The sequence below is a fragment of the Octodon degus genome, unplaced genomic scaffold (genome assembly GCF_000260255.1).
Source record: "Octodon degus isolate 3935 unplaced genomic scaffold, OctDeg1.0 scaffold00094, whole genome shotgun sequence".
Taxonomy (NCBI): domain Eukaryota; kingdom Metazoa; phylum Chordata; class Mammalia; order Rodentia; family Octodontidae; genus Octodon; species Octodon degus.
In genome coordinates, this window is record NW_004524670.1 from 5,282,145 (window position 1) to 5,303,243 (window position 21,099).

Sequence of the window (21,099 nt, forward strand, 5' to 3'; positions counted from 1 at the left end):
GACTATAATGTAAATGTAATAGATCAGACACACAAGCTTAAATATGCAAACCTAATATAAGGCAGCATACATGAGTAACTCAAATTACAAAGAGCAAAATAAAAGCATAAGAAGTAGGGAGACATGTCTTTTTATGGGAAGGGGGTCAAGAAATGGAGGAAAAAAGAATGAAAAAAGATGTGTTATGTATGTATATGAACTCCCCACAGGAAAAATGATCATTATGCACTATAAACACATACTAACAAAAAATTGAAAAGAGCAGGACAAGAGCCTCAGAGGGAAGACTATGAGAAGACAGGATGCAGATGACATTACATAAACAAAGAATCCACAGGAATGAAAAAGGTGAATCACAACAGACCTTGTAGAAACCCAGAAGATCGTCTGTACCTGAGAACTTGTATTCTAATAAGGTGGAAAATGCTAAAGAAATAGATTCCTACATACATATGAATTTCCAAAGCTGAATCAGGAAGATCTAAAAATCCTAAATGTGCTGATGTCAATGAATGAAATCAAACATAATTAAAAACCTACCAACAAAGAAAAGCTCAGACCCTGACAGATTCTCCTCTTAATTCTAAAATAAATTTAGAGAAGACCTAACACCACTACTTCTCAAACTCTTTAATGAAATTGAAAAGGAAGCAGTACACCCAGATTCATTCCTGGAAGCAAGCATTACCCTAATACCAAAACAGAAGGACCCAACTAAGGATGAGAAATACAGGCCAATCTCCCTAGTGAACATAGATGCAAAAATCCTCAATAAGATACTGACTAACATTCTTGTTATATAGGTCTTGCTATGTCTTGGTCTTAACCATCCAGCAGAAAAGTATAAAAACAAGATATATAAAGTAAAGCCATATTAATATGCTGAGCTGTGAAAGGCTCAAGTCAACAACTTCTGAGGATAACCCACTAATATTATAGACTGCTAGACAGTGTTAGATTGTTTAGTTGAATTCAAACATCTATAGTATTTAGATGCCAATAGAATATTCACTTCTGACAGACAATAAAAAAAATGATACAAAAAAAAGATACTGACTAACAGAATGTAGCATATCATCAGAAGATTATACATCTTGACAAAGTGGGATTCATCTGAGGGATGCAGGGATGGTTCAACACATGTAAATCAATAAATGTAATACAGCACATTAACAGAGCCAAGGACAAAACCCATATGATCATCTCAATAGATGTAAAAGAAAGCATTTACAGTCCAGGGCCCATTCATGATTTAAAAATACCTACAGAAAACTAGAATACATGGTTTTTATCTCAATCTGATAAAAAACAATCTATGGCAAACCAACAGCCAACATCATGCTAAATGGACAAAATCTGAAAGTTTTCACTCTAAAGTCAGGAACAAGATAAGGATGTCCACTGTCTCCATTCTTATTCAACATAGTCCTGGAAATTGTAGCCAGAGCAATTAAGCAAGAGAAAAAAGTAAAAGAAATGATAGGAAAGGAAGAAGTTATTTGTAGATGACATAATACTCTACATAGAAAACCTCAAAAACGCCACTAAAAAACCTGCTAGATTTAATAAACAAATTCAGTAGCATAGCTGGATACAAAGTCAACACTCAAAAATCAATAGCCTTCATGGACATGAAGGACTCACTGAGAAAAATTAGAGAAACATCTTTCACAATAGCATCCAAAGAAAATTAATTACCTAGAAGTCAATATAAATGATGTAAAAGACCTCTACATTGAAAATTACAGTACTCTGAAAAAGGAGATTGAAGAGGATATCAGAAGATGGAAAGGTATCACTTGCTCTTGGGTAGGAAGAATTGATATTGCAAAAATAGCCATACTTCTAAAAATTTATACAGATTTAATGCAATTCCAGTCAGAATTCCAACAGCATACCTCACAGAATTAGAGAAAATCTTAAAACTCAGTTGGAACCAGAAGAGAACTAGAATAGCAAAGGCAATTGTGGGCAACAAAAGCAAGGCAGGGGGGAATCACAATCTCTGACTTGAAATTATACTATAAAGCTACTGTGATAAAAAACAGCATAGTACTGACAAAAAAAAAAAAAAGACCTGGAGATTGATGTAACTCAATAGAGGATGCAATAACTCCAGACATACTCAGCCACCTTATCTTTGACAAAGGTGTCAAGCACATTTACTGGAAGAAAGATAGCCTCTTTAATAAATAGTGCTGGAAAAGTTAATTTGCAGATGCCAAAGATTAAAATTGGACCCATATCTTTTACCAATCACAATGGATGAAAGATCTAAATATTAAAACAGAAACATTAATCTGCTGGAAGAGAGAATAGATAAAACTCTCAAAGGCACTGATGTAGGCAAAGACTATGAATATAAGAAAGCAGAAACATCCTCAGAAGAAACTAACTCTGTACACCTTCATCTTGGACTTCTAGCTTCTAGAACTGTGAGAAAATGAATTATTTAAATCAGCCCTTGAGAATAGGCATGGTGGTTACACCTGTAATCCCAGAATTTGGAGAGCTAAGACAAGAGGATCATGAGTTAGAGAATAACCTGGGCCGTATACCAAGTTTGAGACCAGCCTGGCCTACATTGTTAGAACTGTCTCAAAGAACCCAATCCAGTGTGTGGTACTCTGTTTTCTTATGGCAACCCTCTAAATTAAATGCAGTAATTAAGACAACATGGTATTGATAAAGAATAAAAACTGATCAATGAAAGGGAGGAGCCCAGAAATTAACCCAAACAGGTGGACATTTTGTCTTTTCATATTAGCACTTACATTAGCTTGCAGGGCGTGGCTAGGCCCCACAAAAGATCTCACATGCTCTGAATCAAATGTAATGCAGGACACTGAAAGTTACAAGATTGACCAATGTGAGTCACCTAGAGAGTCAAACATGGAAGAGTTCAAAAGATCATCCATGCTAGAGATCTGAAAGATCCAGCCCAGGCCTGGAGCCCATGGCAGTGTCCCATGTGAGTCCACATCATAATTCCAAAGGATCCTCGACAGAAGACCAAAGTCCACACCAGGAGGCTGAAGGGTCACCACTGAAAACTGAAAAGCTGGTGCTGGCAGTCCAAAGGGCTGGTGCTAGAAGCTGAAGATTGTGCATTGCAAGCCAGGAGATAATGCCCAAGCAGATGCAAAGACCAGAGAGCCCCTGAATAGAACAGCTGAAGCTTCTCCGAGGAAAATTAGCCTCAACAAGGCTCCTCCAAGGAAAATCAGCTAAAATCCTTCCCTCCTATTCTTTTATATAGCTCTGAAAACAATCCTCTTTAAACTGGGTCTTCCACACCCATAAAAACACTGATTCAATTCAGCTAGGCATTCCTCACTCAACTTGACAATCAATTAACCACCACTGTTTGTTTGTTTGTTTGTTTGTGACAGGTTCTTGCTATGCAGTTCAGGCTAGCCTTAAACTTACTTTGTAGCCCAGATTGGCCTTGAATTTGCAGTGATCCTCCTGTTTCAGCCTCCCTGATGCTGAGATTACAGCTTTGCCTTACCACACTTACCTAATGTAAACAGTTGGATGTCTATAGGCAAAATAATAGTTGAAAATGAATGTTAACTTGAACTTCACACTATAAAAATGAACTTAAAATGGGTCACATGTCTAAATATAAAACATTGAAACCTTTAAGAAAATAATAAAGCTTCAAAATGGTGGAGTAGAAGTTGTCGGCAAATCACAGTCTCTCCAGGACCTTGGTTGAGATAGCTGGAAAGGTGCTTAACAAGGAGAAAGAGAAGAAGGGCTCTGGGAATCATAAAAGAGCCAACTGAAGAGCTAGAAATCATGGAGAAACAAAAGACAGTGCAGAGAAAGACAAAGCGATCTGGCACGCCCTTGCCCACAGGGTGGGGTGGAGACCCTGAGTCTGCAAGCATGGGCTAAGACTGCACAGGGCCCTTAGTCCCAGCAATAAGCAACAGCTCGTTGTGCTAGTCCCAGGGAATATGGTTATAACTTGCAAATAAAGTCTGGGGTTTTGCTCCGAATGTTGCTCCTTCCACAAGGCAAGCTAGCTTTACAGAAGAGATCTACTCTGCATCTGCCATATTTAGATGGATACAATGGAAGCACTTTTGAGAAAGGGTTTATGGCTTAAGACAGCTACACCAGGTAGCGGAAGTCAAGAACCACACTTTAAAAGTGAGCTAGGCCTTTTGCTCTCTTTAGTCTCAAAATACATGTTACAGGGATTTTATAATCAATATTTTTTTGTTAAACCCATAAATTCAGTGATTATTCCTGTTGAGAGTGCTTATTTCTATACACAATCAAAACAGGGTCCTCATTAGTGTACGACTACCCCCCCCCTGCCCCCAGTCCTCTGATAATCCCCTCCTCAATTTAGAGGTAATCAGTAAATACCAAGGTTCTGGCAGCTTTGTGGTCTTTTGCCCGTCCCCCCCATGAACAACTGGCCATCCCAGATCCCTGTTTGCATTGCTATGTTTTTTTCACTTGCTCTTTCTTTTTGCCATGTACAGTTAATACCTTACAAGAAACTGGTCGCTGCAGGGGTCCCAAGTACTGATTCTTTTTTTTTTTTTTTTTTTTTTTGGCAGAACCAGTGATTGAATTTAGGCCCTTTCACTTGCCAGGGAAGCGCTTATTCCACGGAGCCTTACACGGAGCGCTTATTCTCCCTGGCCCTTTATTTTTTTGCAGAACCGGGGATTGAACTCAGACCCTTGTGCTTGCCAGGCAAGTGCTTATTCTACTGAGCTATCTCTCTGGGCCCTCCCAGTACTGATTCTTAAAGATCAAAAGTATAGCACTCAGAAATATTGTTTTTCAGAAGTGCCTCAAAAGCATCAACAAGACAGAGACAGAGAATAGCAACAGTTGCCCACTTGGCAGTCTTCCCTGAGAAGATGAACTCATATTTGGGAGAAAAGGTTTGAGTTGTAAAATTTAACTTTGTCAGCGCACCCCCTAAACCAAGAAGTGCCATTACTTGATGAACCAATGATGATACTTTAAAAATGAAAAATCTCTTTTACCCTTGAAAATTAAAAACTGTCTCATTGCTATTTGTCTCATTGCTATTTGTTTATCAATAAAATTATGGAAAAAAAAAAGAAAAAGAAAATTAAACCCATGACAGTAGAATACTCAAGAGTTGTCTAGTTTCCTCTGCACTCTTTTAGCTGGACCCAGAAAAATTTGCAGGCACCTCAACATTTAGTTCTCAACTCAGAGGTCACTTCCACAGAGAAGTCCTGTGTGGGCAATCTGGGTGATAAAAGACCCACAAGCTCTGTTCTATTTTGATCACAGCATATATCCTGTGCCTGAAATACTGTTGCCAATTTATTTGTATGTTGATTGGCTGTCTTCCTCGTGGTTTGTAAATTTGCAAGCTTATTATCCCTATTAATACAGAACTTCATCCTTGATGTTAGACTAGTGCCTAGTCTAAATACAACAATCAGTGGACAAAGATTTCTTGAATTCATATGAATGAATAAAGGACTTCAGTAACACCTAGAAGGTTAATAATGATATTTGGGAGAGAGGAAATATTAGGAAGGCAAGAGAGAAATAAGCTATCATATTCCAACACCCTCTCCTATTCAAAAGCCAAGGCAAAGATTAATAGTCATGCCATCTATATGTAAGTTGTTGTTAGGTGTCATACATACTAAAAAGAAAGTCAAGCCTTTCACAGATTTCTCCTTTGTTGAGAATAAGGTCTTCTGAGAAAGAAGAGTATTTACAGATGAAAAAAAACCCTAAAAACAGTGCTTTATTGTCCCTTAGTAGGACAAAAAAGTTCATGCAATGTGAAAGATGTGATTTCATTATACGTTCAAGACAGTCCTTGAAACTTTAAACTAGTGTTTTTAAGATAAGCATTTTTTTTCCTGTGCCATGGATACTTTAAAACAGATACCGCTTCAAGTGTGTCCTGCTTTATTGCCTTCTGCCTTCTAGCATGCACCCACGACCTCATGTGGTACACCACATGATCAGCTGACTGGGGCCTGGTTTGTAGCTAGTTCTGCAGGTTATATAGCCCACATCCGAAAGTGGACAGTTGCAGTCCCTTCCAAGGACATCCCTAAAGAACAATGGTGAAGGGAACTCTTCATACTAGACAGAACTTCAGATAGTACAACTGGTCATATATTTTGCTTGGAGGAAAAAATGGCCAGATAGGCAATTTTATACTATATCCACAGTCTCTGGAGATTTGGTCAGGGACTTGGAAGGAACATGACTGGAAAAGTGGTGGCAAAGATATTTGAGGTAGAGGTACATGGATAGACCTCTCCATATGGTACTGGAAATCAAACTCATAACCTTGCATTTCCCAGGTAGGTGGTATGCCACTGAACTGCTTCCCTGGCCAGATCTCTCTATATAGATGAAGGATGTAAAGTTATTTGTGTCCATTTAAAGGTTCACCATTAGGTAAACTCAGTAGAAAAGGACATTAGTAATCAAGTGGACAAGATGATCTGTTCTGTGGATAGCAGTCAACCTTTTCTTCAGCCACCTCTGTCATGGCCTCATGAACAGGTGGCCATGGTAGTGGGCATGAGGTTATGCATGGGTTTGGGGATGCAGAATTCCACTCATCAAGGCTGAACTGGCTACAGCCATTGGTGAATATCCAATATGGCAGCATCAACACTGAGTCCTGATATGGCATCATTCTATGACGCAATCAGCCTGAGACCTAGTATCAAGTTGGCTATATTTGACTGCTTCCTCCATGGAAAGGGCAGTGCTTTGTCCATACTGGCATAGACACTTATTCCAGGTATGGATTTATCTTCTCCATACATAATGCTTCTTCTAAAATGACCATCTGTGGACTTACAGAATGACTTATCCACTGTTGCATTATCCACACATCACTTCTGCCTGAGGAACATATTTCATGTCCAAAGAAATGAGGCACTGGGCTCAGGTTCATGGAATTCACTGATCTTACAATGTTTCTCACTATCCAGAAGCAGCTGGATTGATAGAAATGTGAAATGGCCTTTTGAAGATGTAGTTACTGCACCACCTAGGTGGCAATAACTTGGGGTTGGGGCAAGATTCCTCAACAGGCTGTATATGCTTGGAATCAATATCTATTATATGGTACTGTGTCTCTTATACCCAAAATTCCTGGGTCCAAGAATCAAGGGATGGCAATGGTGCCATAGTACCACTCACCATTACCTCTAATGGCCCATTAGCAAAATATTTGTTTCTTGTTCCCAGGAACTTATGGCTGAGAAGTTTTAGTTCCAGAGGGTAGAAGGCTCATACTGGAAAGCACAGAAATGATGCCACTGAATTAGAAGCTAAAATGTTCACTTAGTCATTTAGGACTCTCCTTGTCTCTAAGTAAGCTAAAAGGGGAGTTACAGTGTTGGCAGAGATGACTGACCCAGACTATATAAGGGAAATTGAAGTATTACTCCATGGTGGGGGAATGGAAGAATATATTTGGAGTATAGGAGAACTTTCAAGGCACCTTGAGGTATTACCATGCCCTGTTATTAAGATCAGTAGGAAACTATAACCCAACCAAAGAAGGGTGCCAAATTGCCATCCCACTAAGACCTGATGGGGTGCTTAATGAAGGCCAAGGGAATATAGAATGGGTAGTAGTAGAAGGCAGTCATAAATACCAGCTACAACTGTATGACTAGCTACAAAAATGAGGAACATAGCTATATTTTTCTCCTTTGCTTCATTATTATGCTTGTACATATATGCACATATATTAAGCAGGTATCTTTGGTTTTTTTTTTTTACTTTGTGACAATATTGATATATTTAATATTGGTTCTTGAATATTGTTAAATCTATATTATGTTTAAGTTATAGAATATTGGGAGGAAACATCAGCAAAGAAAAAAATTGGTCTTATTTTCTGAGGGAGTTGGTGCATTTCCACTGTATGCAGTTACACTGTATGTATCATATTAAGCATAATTACGAAGTTGCTGTTGTAGCTGGAGTCTAACTATGGTTTAAGGAAATGTGTCTGGCTGTCAAGTTGACAAGGGGTAAGGTGTGAAATTTAACTGTGGTGTCAACTTGGGTAAGAAATGCCTAGTGAATTAGTTTAGCACAGTTCTGGCTGTGTCTGGATGATGGACTATCTAAAAAGGGAAGCCATACTCTGGAAGTGCGTAGCACTAACCAGTAGGCTTGTGGCCTGGATGGAATAAAAAGGGAAAGAAATAAGTGTACAGGGCCAGTGAAATAGGTCAGCGGATTAAAGCACCTACAAGCAGGTACTGGGGCCAACGGTTTTATCCCCCCAGGGCGCACTGAGATGGCAATTGAGACTGGGTGTGGTGGCACTCGTCTATAATCCCAGCTCTTGGGAGGCTGTAAACAGGCAGATCACTATGAGTCTGATCTAGTAGTGAGACCCTGAACACCTTGTAGACCCCTCCCTAAAATACAAAAATAAAAAATAAATAAGAAAGAAGTCTTGTGTTGGGAGCCACAGAAACTGGAAAATTGGTCAAATGTGTGAAAGTGGGTCTAGGCCTCAGTGCCTAAAACAGACAAGCTACCTCAGTCCTGAGACTGGTTAATGTCAGCTATTAGTCACTAGGCGACCTTGTGTCACATGTTACTAACTTTGCAAAGTTATACATAAATATTCACATTGTTGCTTTGGGGTCATTTGGACAACCAGACAGACGAGTCACCACCTAACACAGTTCTTGTCTTTTTGTCTATCTTTTCTTCATTCCTCCCACCATTTCTCCCCGGGTAGAAGGAACCACACTGAGACCAACAGATCCCTACAGTCTTGCTTTTGCTTCTTCAGAGGAACTCCAGCCTTTAGCGTTGTCGCTGGACATCCACCTCCAGGCTCCCAATGGGCTCTTCAACCTTCTAACAAGGACTTTCTGGCTTTCCAATAGAGACTTCCAATGGACCCTGCAGTGGCCTCAAGGCTTTTGACTTTTGATGGGATCCTCTGGCTCTCATGTATACAGACAGCCCTTTTCATTCTTCCACCCTGACTCTGAAGGCAGTGATTGTAAATCTACTTTGTAAGTCCTTTATATATCATATACTTTTATATTAAATTTTTTCCTAGGCCAGTGAGATAGCTCAGTGAACTAAAGCACCTGCTTAGGCAAGCACAGGCAAGCACAGAGATGGTGGTTTGATCCCTGGCTCCACATGCTGTGCCAGCTCCACCCACAGGGCTCACAGAGCCGGCCAGATCCCAGTCATAGTGCTGCATGCCTGTAATCCCAGCATTGGGGAAGCTGAAAGCCGGAGGATCACCATGTGTCTGAGCTGCGTAGTGAGACCTTGCAACAAATACATTAAAAAAAAAATAAATTTGTTGAGATAGCTCAAGTAGAATAAACATTTGCCTGGCAAGCACAGGGTCCTGAGTTCAATCCCCAGCACTGAACAAAAAAGAAAGAAAAAGAAAAAGATATGTAAGTCTTCCTTGAAAGATTTTTTTGCTTTAGGGCTTGCAATACTTTAATCTGTCCTGACCTTTAAGATTTATTTTGAGAACTGCTGTAATTCTAAATGGTCTACATTTAGAAGAGATTTGCTTCTTGTTAACAGCATTTAACAGTCTGTTGTTCTGTGGACTTCTGTGATTTGATTAAATGTTCATGGCCATTTGTGGTTCCATTGCCTCTCTGTATATTAAATTATTTCCACATTAAAAAAAATTGTTACTACAATAAACTTTAACTGATACACAGTCTCATAGTTAAAGTGCATAAGAATTTATTTTAGAGCATAAATTTAGGAACCTTTTTTCTAAAGAGATCTTACCCAGGAGAAAAACCAAAGTTGTGGATTGTAATCTCATGAACAATGGGAGAAGAATCTTTCCTTTTAGAAGAAGTTTTTCTTCTCTTACCATCCTTTCATCATTTTCTAGGAGCCATCTATCCCCCTATTCTAGTGGGTGCCTTCTTTCCCCTGTATCCTGAGAACATCTAGAACATTCTCTTAGGCTGAAAAAGATCTGTCTGCAGCCATGAGCCACACATGACTGTTGAGTATTTGAAGGTGCCAACTGAAAACTAAACATTTTAAAAATAATTTTATGTATGTATATATGTATGTATGTATTTATATGGCACAGGGTCTCACTACACAGTTTGGACTCATAGTGATCTTCCTGTACCAACCTCCCTAGCACTGGAATTATAGGCATGCGCCACCACACCCAGACTCAGTGTCCAGCATGGTATACCCGGGGTTCCAGGGCTGGCATAGCATGTGGTACTGGGATCGAACCGGGGTCCTTGTGCTTGCCAGACAGGTGCTTAGACCATCAAGCTATCTTTCCAGCCCTAAACATTTTTTATTAACAAATTTTAGTAGCATCATGAAGCTAGTAGTAGTATACTAGACAATGCATATCTAAAAGCTTTGGTAGAGTTGGCACGGATTGGAGTTGTAAACTCAAATCAAGTGTATCACTTCTTGATTTTGTGATCTTAGGCCAGTTATTTAACCTCTAACTTTTCAGAAACCCTACAGGATCTGGAGCGCTAGTTGATACTTTGTAGATGCCTGATAAATGATAGCTATTGTTAATATTATCTTCACTTGTTTTTATTTCTGCCTCTTGCATAAATCCAGACAACCTGCATTTTATTGATACTCCCATGTAACAATTCCTCCTGTCAGGTTGGTATTTCAAAGCACTCTTGGGTAAAGGACTTTGTGTTGACAATGGGAAATAAGAATTGGTGTGCCCTCGAAGGCACAGGTACAAGCCCCATACTTAGCAGAGAGAGACAGACAGAGAGAGAGAGAGAGAGAGAGAGAGAGAGAGAGAGAGAGAGAGAGAGAACACAGAGGGTTAAAACAACACTGAACAGAACTGAGTCTCAAAGACCAGGCTTAGGGAAAGGTATCAAAGGGCCCAGAATTTATAGATGGCACACTGAACACCATAGACTATTTAAAGCTCCAGGAAGAAAGGCAGAGACAAGGGCAGCAAGGTTCACTTGGGATTAGACCTGAAGAACAAAATTTGAATAAATGAAGAAAGAAAGAAAGAAAGAAAGAAAGAAAGAAAGAAAGAAAGAAAGCTCTCCAGAAGAAAGGAGTCATTAAATTCACAAAATAAGCCTTCTAGAACAGTATGTGAAACATGCAGCTCTTATATAAATTGTAAATAGCACCCGGGAGATAGCTCAGTAGAATAAGCACCTGCCTGGCAAGTACAAAGTCCTGAGTTCAATCCCCAGTGCTGAAAAAAAAAATTGTAAATAGTGCAATTTCACAAATGGGCAAGAACAGCTTGTTCTGAATAGCCTTCAGGTTTTATGGCCTCCTATGAAATTTCAATAAGGGCAAATGGAGAAAAGATTTGAACAGGAACATAATGCCTTGAGGTTCATTCACGAAGCCTGTTAGGTCACATAAGGGATGTGGGAGAGTTCAGATTTACTGAGAATGATCCCAGGGACTCTGGAGTCCCCAGATGAGCTTGAGCTGGACCTTGTGGCCAGCAAAGGCTACTCCTAGGCAAATCTTCAGTGCCAGCCACAGACACACAAGACACAGTGAGCAGGAGGCACTTTGGTGGTGGTCTGAGAAGTGGAACTCAAGAGTAGTGATGCCTGCAGGCCACAGAAAAGCAGTGTGGCAGGATAAGGCAGGGGCTGATCCTGACCTCGCAGGTGAAGTTCTGGGCTCTGGGGAAGATGGAAGGCAATGTTTGCAACATGGCAGAAAACAGAGACGCTAGGCATGCCAGTGACCTGTGCTACACTTGGATGCCACCACACATCAGTGTGAGAGATGCAGAGAAGAGGCTGGCGCAGTTTCTACACCTGCTGCTTTAATTAGAAATCCAGGTGAATGGGGCTGCTGCAGAGCTTAACTGTGGAAGATGGAGAGAGCTGCATCCGAAAAGAGAGATGGATCAAAGATTTTAAAGTCTAGCTCTTAACTTAGTCCTCGTTTTTCTACGTTCTAGTCACCGCTGGAGAACATGGGCTCCAAAAGGGTAAAAGAGTTGTTCTAGGTGTGCTGGAAGAGTAGCTTGTGCTGACAACTACTTCTGTCCCCTACCTACTCTCTAGACGCTTGGGATTGCACTGGCTTCCTCATGCTAAGTCGGGCAGGCCAACTCCATGTGGTTTTCTACTCTTTCCCATTTCTGCTCTTCAAAGAGATTCTGCTACCTGGGCCAGGAACTCAAGAAAGTCTTGCTGACTGATAGGATGTGGACTAGCCTAGAGTCCCTGCAGAGGTCAGGGGGATCGTAGGTGGAAGGGGAGCCAAGCACAGGTACCTTCTTAAATCAGTCTGCTTCAGCTAAATTTGAGGCTCAGAGATGGGTCTGAAGCCTCAGCTGATAATCTGTTTCAGGCAATTTTCAAAGAAGTCAAATTCCTACTGGCTAAGAAGATAGATGTGCTCCTAGGTAGTGCAGAAGTATCCATTATGAAAAGCAAAGGTGAGAACAGTGGTAGGAAATCAAAAGTTCCTTTTCAGGTCTTTGTTGGCTGGATTTTAAGTGGCATCTTCCAGCTTTCCCAAGAAGCCTCCTGGAAACATCTGCTGCATCTGAGGGATAAAAATGTAACTCCCTCATCCCCCGGATGTGTGTGTTTGGTTTGGGATTTGCTGGTCTGGGGAGCTGACAGCTCCCAGCAGCATAAGTCTGGCAGACTCCCCGCCGACACACACACACACACACACACACACACACACTATGCCTGAAATGCGTTGGGGGGGGGGCTGATGGGGGGCATACAGAGGCCTCTCCCAGATCAACTCTGCACCTTCATTCTCAGCCCCTGGAGCTGTGGCCTTTATTTCAAGTCTGGTCCCCAGGGGGCTGAGTGGGGAGTGAGGACAGCTGATAAGCTTGGCCATATTGACTTATGGGGAATATTCAATGGTTTACTTTCTGCAAGTAGGCTGCACTCTTATCTGTCGCCCACAGAGCATCTAAATCCTCATCCGGGGGAACTGTTGATGAGTCATGTTCCTTATTCAAAGACGGGAGAATAAAGAGGCAAAGGGGAGTCCCACCCACCCCTTTTTATCTCCAGTACCTGGTGTGCCCACACCACCCCATTTTGCTTTCCCATTGCCCTTAGGTTTATTGCCTGAAAAATAAAACACTCAGCTCCAGACCATGCCAGAGCCAAGGCCATGCCAGTATAGTCCTAAGAGGTCGGCAGCTGGGCACACCCAGGGCTGTGTGTCCCTCTAATTGGTAACTATGGGAAGTAATGTCCACTCACTTGAGATAGTTTATGCTTCAATGGTCAACATTTGCTCTAGACCAAAACACCTGCCTGGCTTCAACACTGGGTGTCCTGGAGAAGAAATGTGGCTGTGTGGATGAGCATGTGGGTGTTACCAAGGGGTCTGAGGCTGGGGTACTGGAGAGTGGGGATCATTGTTAGAGAAAGGCCCAGTGGTTAAGAGAAACTTCCTCTTTCTCCTCCGACATCTCCTTCATCCAAGGTCTGCTCCAACTACTGGAAAGAAATAAATGCTACTTACTACCACAAGACTCAGATAATTCAAAGAAAAGAGGCAGAAACCACAATGGTTTGAGCAGATGAAAGGATACAACTGAAAGTGCCCTTTGGCAAAAATTAGAGGTATATGGTTAGGTTCCCTGTCTAGCTTTCGAATAGGGTTTGTTTGTTTTTTTTTTGGCTGGGGATATAGCTCAGTGGCACAGATATCTGTCTGCAAGTACAAAGTCCCATGTTGAATTTCTAGTACAAAAAAAAAAAAGAACAATATGCATTTATTGAGTATAGTTTTATTATAATCTACTCCTACCATTTAAAAATATTTACCTCAATAATAAACTACGAATTTGATACTATTTATTGTTTGTTTGTTTGATCTTGGGGCTTGAATCCAGAGCCTTCACACTGAGCTACATCCCCAGACCTTGGACCTTTAGTATTTTGAGTCAGGAGCTCACTGAGTTACTAAACTGCTCAGAATGGCTTCAAACTTGCAATCCTCCTGCTTCAGCCTCCCATAGTGCTAGGATCACAGGCATCACGCACTATTTCTAATTTGTCGCTAAGAAAATTGAGATAGAAGTGAACTAACTTGCCCAGGAGGACGACTGGTGTGTGGGGAAGGGCACAAACACCAGTCAGTCTGCCTCTAGAGCCAACTCAAAAGTTTTCCCTCAGCTAACACACTGAACTGCTCCCATTTGGAGAGTTCTTCATATCTCACTTAACCCACAGCAAATAAAGTTTTATTAGCTATTACAGGAAACAAACTCAGAAGGATACCACTACTTGTCCAAGGCCATAAAATCAGTGTACAAGTATATCAGATACTGCACCACGCAGTCTAGCATCTCTCTGTCCTGTGTAGGGAATGGTGTTGGGGAAGTCTAAAATGGTGACAAAACAACTATGTCTTCCTCTCCTTATGAGGGGTTCAAGGTCCTCACCCCTTGGCCTCTCACCCACAGCTCAGGCAAAGATATGGGCCATATCATTGTATTTCTCCCTTCTAGATAACTCAGTTTCCTGTGCCACCTGCTTTCTTCCACAGCTACTTGCTTGATCATTCTCTTATTTGGGTGGTGTTGGATGGGAGAGATGTGTAGAGCCCCCGAGAGGGGGAGGCTTGCTAGGCACTAGATGGCCCTGTGACCCTGGCAGTAGTGCACCATTAACATTCCTCAGAATTTTCAGGCTCTGCTGGCTCTAGGCAGTCTAAGGATGACTAGTAACGCTGAGTCAGTTATATGCCAGAGCCTTGTTTCTATAGATGCATTTTTAATATTTAACTTGTTTGAGATACTTATTTTGTCTGTCTATAATGATTAACTCATGTAACTTTTTAATTAATATATATCATTCCCTCATATTACCTGAGAAAACCTGAGTGAAACGCTTCGTATGCATTAAGGGTGGGATTAAGTAATGAAGGTAGAGAATTAGTTTCCTGAAAGCTGGTGCTCAGAGCTACTTCTCCCCGCCTACCCTAGGCAAGCCAGCACTCCTTCTTCCTGCCACGGTCTCCTAGCTAGTTCCCCTCCACCTTCTTTCCTGCTCTCCTCTCTACAGAAGCCATAATGTCGCTCTCTCTTTAAGAAACAAGCAGTCTTCCGGACCCCTCCACCTCACAGAAGGGAGCTCCTGCTGGGAAACAGAAGTAGGGCCGCTGGAGGTCGCTGGTTGTAGGTAAAGGCCTGGCTTTCTTCCATTTGTTCAACAAATGTCTTTTTCAAGCAGCTTTTAAGTGGAGTGAGCATAGTTTCTGGGGTTTAGTGATTAAGCAACGAACCTCATGTCCTCGTGATCTTTACAGCATAGAAAGTAAAAGTAGGGCTGGTGAGATGGCTCAGTGGTCTAAAGCACCTACTTAGAACAAGCTTAGCAAAGCACAGGGACCGCGGTTCAAATCCCCCAGCACCACATGCCAGCCAGCCCCGCCCCCAGGTGGGCTGAGCTGGCCACACACACACACACACACACACACACACACACACACACACACACACACACACACACACACATAAATAAAATAAATTTAAAAAAAAAAAAAGAAAGTAAAAGTAAAATGAGATTTGTCTTGAAGAATTCAACCTAGGGATGGGGGCTCCTTTAAAAAATAAAGAGGGGCTGGGGAGATAGCTCAGTAGAATAAGCATTTTCCTGGCAAATGCAAGGGCCTGAGTTCAATCCCTGGTTCCGCCAAAAAAAAAATAAAAAAAATAAAAAATAAAGAGTAAAAGGAATATAAATTTACCCAAAACACTTCTCTATAATTAAGAGTCACATACAACTTCATAAATTAGCTGTACAAGAATGGACACAGCTTAACTTGAAAAATGTAAATTTACAAACAAAGGATTCCACTATTAATATAAACCAAAAGTTCAGGACAAAAAGGAAAGTAAAGAGGATCACCTTGTACTGAAGTAGGATTTATTAACTCAGTTGACTTCTGTCAGCCCTTATGCTTCAGAAGCAGTGCATCAAACGATGCCAAGATATAAAGCAAACACTATTGCAAAAACAAAAAAGAGCAGCCACAAAAGAGTAGGTTTTCATGCAACTCCCTTTTGATCAAATAGACCAAAACTTTCAAGAATATAGAGCATTGATTTAATGGATATGTATAAAAACACTTTTCCCTTTCAAACAGCAAGTGTACCTCCTTTTCTACTACCTATCAAGTGTTTATAAAAGGTTATATGTTTGCCAAAGAGAAAAATCTCAATAAATAACCCAAAGCAAAAAATGTTATATGTACATCTTTAACTTCACTACAATAAGATTAGAAATTAATACCAAATAGTCACCTAAAATATAACAATAAGGAAATTTTGAAAACACTTTCTTTTTATTTTATTTTTTAATTTTTTTCCATAATTTTATTGAGAAATAACAATGAGACAGTTTCAAATCAAATTGGTAGGACAGTTTCAATAACTAACACATTGCATACATTCTTCCTAGTGGCTAATTGCTGTACAAAATGCGGACATGATATCCTATTTACAAACACCATTAGAACAAATCCCTCTATTCATTAAGAAAATGTAACTATATATCTACCCTAACCACTTTGAATACACAGATACAAAATGGACATTCATCTGTATACCCTTTTTTTGTTAAGTTCCGTTATTTGAATATTATAGGTGTGTAAGCTCAGCAAAATATTCTAAAAGAGTCTGGTAGCCCATAATAGTATTGGGTCTTCTGCTTGACTGGCAATGTCAGAAATTGTTGACCTGAGTCCCCTATAGCTCAACATAACACCATGGCTTTACTTCTTATATTTCGTTTTTATACTTTTCTGCTGGATGGTTAAGACCAAGGTAAAGCAGGACCTATGCAACAAGAGTTGTAGCTTTTGGGTCTGATAAGGTCAGTCAAATCCCCTCAGGATTTATCCTGAGATCCTGTACCTCAGATTGTTTGTCAGTGTCAGCCATGTGGATGAGTCACGGCCACTGCTTGGCCAATGTGCTCTCTGTGAAAGCCTGAGAGAAAGTTTTCTCTCCATGTGACTCTCCTTAGGCACACTCTACATCATCAATCACTTTCCTCTTTGATCCCATAATCTCCTTGATCAGAAAATTTGGGACACTACTGAGTTACACGATGTTACAGTACAAGTTCTCATATGTCCTGAGTCTTAAGTGACCTTGAAAGGCTAGGGCCAAAATGTTGGCTTGAAAACACTTTCTAAAAGAAAAAATAATAAACTTTAGAAACTAATGGTAGTAATACAGCAAATGGAAACAGAGGTCACCAAAGAAATTTCATGGCTGGGGATATTTTTCTTACTAAGCAAGAAATTTTAAAAAAGTCAATTCAGTCTAAGAACAGGAGGTAGAGAGGAATTAAAATAAGCACAGGCAATATGGAATGAATAAGGGTATAGTAGAAATTACTGCATCAGAAAATCATAAAAAGTGATAAATTAATCCCAGAACCAATTTTTTAAAGAACAATAAAACAAATTTCCACAAAACTAATCAAGAGGATCCAGAAAGGGAAAGGAGAGATCATAAATAGATAACACAGAGCATGAAAAAAAAAAACCCAGATTTTAGAAAATTTAATAACTACATTTAACACTACTAATGTACCTGAAATTGTCAAAATTTATCTATCAAAGTACCAAAGAACACAAGAAGGAACAATATTTACCTAAAAATATTCTTATAAATTGTATCAAATATAAAAAATCAGCTAGGGGCTGGTGAGATGGCTCAGTGGTCTAAAGCACCTACTTAGAACAAGTTAAGCTAAGCAAAACACAGGGACTGTGGTTCAATTCCCCAGCACCACATGCCAGCCAGCCCCGCCCCCTAGTGGGCTGAGCTGGCCACACACACACACACACACACACACACTAAATAAATAAATAAATAAATAAATAAATATTTTTTTAAAAATCAGCTAATTCCTATGGTGGCTCCGGTGACAGACACGGGGACAATAGGTGGATGGGGAGCCGTGAGGGTGCACTTGGACCTGATCCACAGAACAGAGGCCTGAGAGAGGGGTGAAGTACTGAGAATGTGAGGAGTGTGAGGGCTGACAGAGGCTGATGCCTAACCTCTGTCCAAAATGGCCTTGATCTACACTCACTGGGGCAGGCCAGAAATCCCCAGGTCTGGTCTTTCCTGAAGTGAAACTCCTGCATAGAGCACTAGAGGGCCAGCATTCACTGGCTAATCCAGACAGGTCAATTAAAGCAACAGAGCCACAGCCTGGCATTGCCCAGCCTCTCCAAGCCTCTACAGTTCCCGTCCTGCCCGCCCCCCAGCCCCTCCCCAGGAGTTTGCAGGTGCAGTCTCTCCAGGGGGTAGAGAGAGCCATGAATAGCAAGGGTTTTAGCTCAAGCACATAGAGGCTTTAGCTGCCCAAACCTAATCCCCCAATAATCGGATTATGTAAATTTCTACTTCACCCTCTTCCCCTGCAGGTCCTAGCCTCTAAACTTTCCTCACAGGGAGACTGGGCCGGGAGCATGCCTATCACTCTGAAGGGTCACTGCTGGTGGGATGGTGACCAAATGGTGTCTACGACTATCAAGTCAGCAACATTTTTTAAAGTTTACAGAAGAAAGTCAGCTGTGGTTCTCTCACACAACTGTGCTTCTCTCCTTATAGTGCTTGTCCTCATCCTGTGTCCACTTGCAGAAATTTTATTTTAGACTTAATTGTGTCATTCAGCCTCACACGTTTTCAGTCTTATTAGCAGTTGCTACAATTCTTTTTCACAGCTGGGAGATATGTCACTGAGAAAACACATCACCTTACAACTTTTGCCTAAGATGGAAGCTGATGGTTTAAAGCTAAGCATGTGTTCCATCAGAATCACCATGTAACAGGGCAGGGCGGGGGGGGGGGGAAACCAGGCACCACAAGGCACTGACTCTCGGCCACTGCACACAAAGAAAGCAGAGGGGCAGGAAGAAGAGAAAACTAGAGGCATTTATGGCAAATACTGTTCTGTTTCTAATGTAAATTGGCCAGCTAACTGCCTCTAGTCCATTCCCCAATCCATAACTAAATGTATTATTCCCATGTTTAAGGCACATGACTGTCTTCCTGTTCTCTACCCCTATCCCTACTTTCCCATCCATTCACCAAGGAATGGGGCACCCAGGAGTGCTGTGCTCTAGATAGCCCTAATCTGTCTTCTTCCGTGCTCATCCTGTGACCACTTCCCACCTGTTATGGTTTGTGCCTAGTTGTCCCCCCAAACCCTCAAGTAGTCATGGGGCAAACTTCTAGAATTTGTGATTAACTTGTGATTAAGGGTGTGAGTGGTGCTAGGATTATGGGTGTGAGTGCTATACCCCACCTGGGGCCAATAACCTGAATACAATATAAGGGAGACAGGCTTGCTCTCTGTTGCCATTGTTGCTGCTACTCCTCCCTTGGCTTTCTTGCTCTTTGCTGCAGCCATGAAAGGTTGCTTTGTGCCATTTGCCACTTTGCCTTGGAGCCAGCTGAGAATGGACTGAAACTTTCAATAACTTTGAGCTAAATAAACCTTTTCTTCCTTCATATTGGGTGTCGGGTGTTTGTCCCAGCAACAAGAGGAACTGAGACAGAATTTGGTACCAGAGGGGAGGGATCGTTGCCGTGACTAAAGCTGACCATGTGGATTATAAGCTTTTGAGAATGGCTTATGGGAAGAGATAGGAAAGGGTCAGAGATACTGCCTACAAGAAAAGCACTGGAACAGCTTCAGCTGTTCTGTATGGGACATTCTGGCCAGAGCTCAGAAGACCTGAATATTGATAGAAAGCCTGCGTGTAAAGATGAGACTGGGGAGGTTTCTTCCGGGAAAAAGGACTGCATTGGTTGTTGGACTCTGGATGATTTGTGTTATGGCTTGGCAGAAAGTTTATCTGCATTTTGCTTGTGTCCAGAGATTTTGCCTGAGACTGAGATTAAGCATGGTGGACTAATTAATCTTTGAAAAGAAATTTCAAAGCAGCCAAATATTGTGGCATGACTGTTTGTTGGGAGCTTTTAGCCAGATTTATGTTGAGAATCAAGAGCAAAGAGCCCAGCAGGATGATTTAAAATGTGAGTTTGGCCAGAAAGGAAGTTCCAATAAAGCTGTGGAATGTAAAGACAGAGCTGAGAGAAACTCCATTGCCAATAACTGTGAGCTAAACAAACCTTTCTTTCCTTCATTTTGGGTGCCGGGTATTTGTCCCAGCAGTGAGAGAAGAGTAACTGAGCCACCACCCTGTAGAGCATACTCTGGGTATCTGGAATTCCTGGATTTCTCTTCAAATGTCCCCACACCCCTTTCTGGGAACATCACAGGAATCTCCGTTAGGTCCATGTTGGGAAGTTTATCACATATATATGGGCCTTTGGTAGAACAGGATTGAACTACAGAGTAGGAAAAAAAAAAAAAAAAAAAGATAGGGACAGGCCAAGAGTGTCCATTTGTACTCTTCTTCTTGTTCTGCAAATGTCAGTGCCAGCCTTACTTCAATGCCTCATTTAAACATGATCCCTCTAATGAGTAACCTCCAACCCTTCAGCCAGATTCTTTTGCTTCTCTCCTCCTAACTCCATTTTTACACTCTCTGGCACACAGGACTCTCAGTTTGTCAGGTGCACTTCTTTCCAAAAGCTGTGAGCAGTTTTGAAGGCACGGAGCTTTCTTCCCTTCTCTACTCCCATCCTAGAAATCAGCAATTTAAGCAACATCTTTTTGACTTATTTTTAAAAAGTAAGTCAACAGTTTGGGGGAAGTGAAATAGAATTAGGGACCTGGGGTGTGACAAGCACCCCTACAGTCTCAGTGGCTTCCAACATTTTTTTCTTTCTCATGTTATGTCAGGTCTACATCTGGCTTTAGGTTTATTCTATGGTCTCCAGATTTTGAGAGCAACCTCAAATGTGACTCTGTGGCTGAGCCCAGTCATCATGTCTGTTAAAGCTGTTACAAGCTGCTGCTCCATCATGGTGTCTGCCATATCTGTTCGTATTCCATTGGCCAAGGCTGGAAATGAGGCAGGGGATCCCTCCACCTGCAAGCAAGTGCTGCCAGTCACACGGCAGTGGATCAAGCTGTATAATCCTCTCCCAGAGAAGGAGCAATAGGCACTATTGTTGAA